Source organism: Macrobrachium nipponense, chromosome 34, assembly GCF_015104395.2.
Source record: "Macrobrachium nipponense isolate FS-2020 chromosome 34, ASM1510439v2, whole genome shotgun sequence".
NCBI classification, from domain to species: Eukaryota; Metazoa; Arthropoda; class Malacostraca; order Decapoda; family Palaemonidae; genus Macrobrachium; species Macrobrachium nipponense.
In genome coordinates, this window is record NC_061095.1 from 10,007,623 (window position 1) to 10,009,915 (window position 2,293).

Here is a 2,293-nt window from a genome sequence, read left to right on the forward strand (position 1 = left end):
CCGGCAGAAACAATTGAAGTTCGTGCCGAGTTGGTTCCTCTCTCCCCCGGTAGTGGGAGAGTGCATCACCTAGCCAAAACAAATATAGCGCTCCCGCGAATTTCAAAAATTCTAGCTGCCGACGGATAAAAACTATAGCTATGTAACTACTTGATAAGTTGCATACATGAAAATCAAACATAATGACTTCCATGATGCACTACAAGCTTCTTGAGTTCCCCTAGTCCCATGTAATTTTAACGAGACACACTACTTTATATTTCTCATTGTTTTAAGTAATAAGTAAATTATAATTTAAAAGAGAACAGGAACAGAAATATTTGAAAAACAATTCTTAATGCAAATATTGCCTATTGAATCTTACTTGGGTTGCAGTACTGGTCACAGAAGCTCGAGTGCACTGACTACGTACACCCTATATGTACTGCTTAAACCCAGTAATTAAGAACAACAAAACAACTCTCTAGTTACAACATCAGCTACACTGATGAGGACCCATCCAAGTACTGATCAACTAAAGTTAATTTACTTTAAAGTTTGGAAAACCAGTTCCATTGCATGCTAATGCTGTCTGCATTTAACAAACAAAAAATGGAATGCAATCACAGTGGGATAAAAAAAATCTCAAAGCATCAAGCTAGGGATGATGTATTTGACTACAGAATTAATGATTCATGATAAAAACTGATCTTTCTGCCCTTAAAAGTATATAAATCATTAATAGAAGACTGATAGACTACAGTTACACCACCAAAAACTGGTACTGTACATAGTATAGAAGAGATTTTTGAAAGCAACAGGTTACTCTCACATATAGACATAGTACAGCATTTTGGTTAATAGATACTTAATACTACACTAACTACACTACACATTAGGACCCAATATATATCGATAATAAATATACAACTTTTGGCACTTAACCAAGTGCACATAACTGCCAAATTACCAACATTTTTAAGGCTTCACAGTTGAAGGCAAGAGGTATGCAAGTAGATTAGATAAAAATTACCATTCAGTTTTGTAATGGTTGTACGCAAGATGAAAAGAAATCCTTTAACAAGTACTGACAAGAAATGTCAAACAAAACCAGCACAATGTTGTTATCAATAAAATTAAATAAAAATAAATCTGGACAACATTTAAAACATTCAATCACGAATTCTAAAAACAATGTTCATACATGGCACTTTTACAGGATCACGAAATGAAGCAAGGTAAAGCTTAAGAGTCAAGAGTATGTATGTTCAAGTGTTAAATTCATATGTGTTCATTTCCTAAGGAGACCATTTTCTGATATTTAAGGCAGCTTTCATTGGTCATATGAATGCTCTTCACTCACCAAATGAAATCTTTAATGCCGGTATGAGGATAACAAAAATTACATTATGTGCCTGAGAATTAACCAGGTAGAGTTAGTGTAAATGAAAGTACTGTAAACTATTTGCAAACTGAAACCTATTTTTCATCAAGGAAGTTCACGACTTTCCACCAGTGCAATTACTTTTCCCTCCTTTTTTTATTCAGGCCTAAGGCAGAAAGGAGAATCCCACTGGCCTTCACTTATGAGAATAAAATATTTTTGTTGATCATGAAGCCTTCATTTAAGAGAATAAAATATTTTTGTTCATCACGACGACAGTAATGTATTGACCAGTATATCAGAGCCAATTAACAAAACTAGCCCATAATTTCTAATCCCTCCGTCCAGCCTTAATACTGACAATATTGAGTGTTTCTCTTTGTTTCACAGCTACAATTCAGCCATGAAGCTAATTATATTTCCTAATTGTGTGGCACAGGTGTGCAAAGCAAATTGTGCTAGCATAATGAAAGTCAATCAATGGGCAATGGTGGGAGGGACACCTTCATATCAATTAAATAATTCACTCAATAATATACATATACAAATGCACAATGTGTAACTAACCCTATTCTTTCTGACATTTTATATCAAACCAAATCGATTCAAGTAAAGATAAACAAAAAACCAATCAAAACTCTGAATGATGGTATGGGACAAACTTTGAAAGATGGTATGGGACAAACTTTGAAAGATGGTATGGGACAAACTCTGAAAGATGGTATGGGACAAACTCTGAAAGATGGTATGGGACAAACTCTGAAAGATGGTATGGGACAAACTGAAAGATGGTATGGGACATTGTCAGCAATAGCAAATATAATACATTTTGACTATAGCACTGTACTTTCCCATCATTACAAGTTATGCTAATGGTACGAAAGGCTTTTAGCATGCTTCAGCCTCTGGATACATTGCCTTTTATTATGC

At 34.6% G+C, this 2,293-nt stretch overlaps 1 long non-coding RNA gene across 1 annotated transcript in view; it reads right to left on the bottom strand.

Moving 5' to 3' along the window:
* Positions 1 to 631: 631 nt before the first annotated feature.
* Positions 632 to 2,293, bottom strand: part of LOC135207887 (uncharacterized) — a 62,657-nt gene continuing 60,995 nt past the window's right edge. Inside the window, exon 2 of the long non-coding RNA XR_010313076.1 lies at positions 632 to 2,281. This is a non-coding gene — a long non-coding RNA (uncharacterized LOC135207887). The remainder of the gene's footprint in view (positions 2,282 to 2,293) is intronic.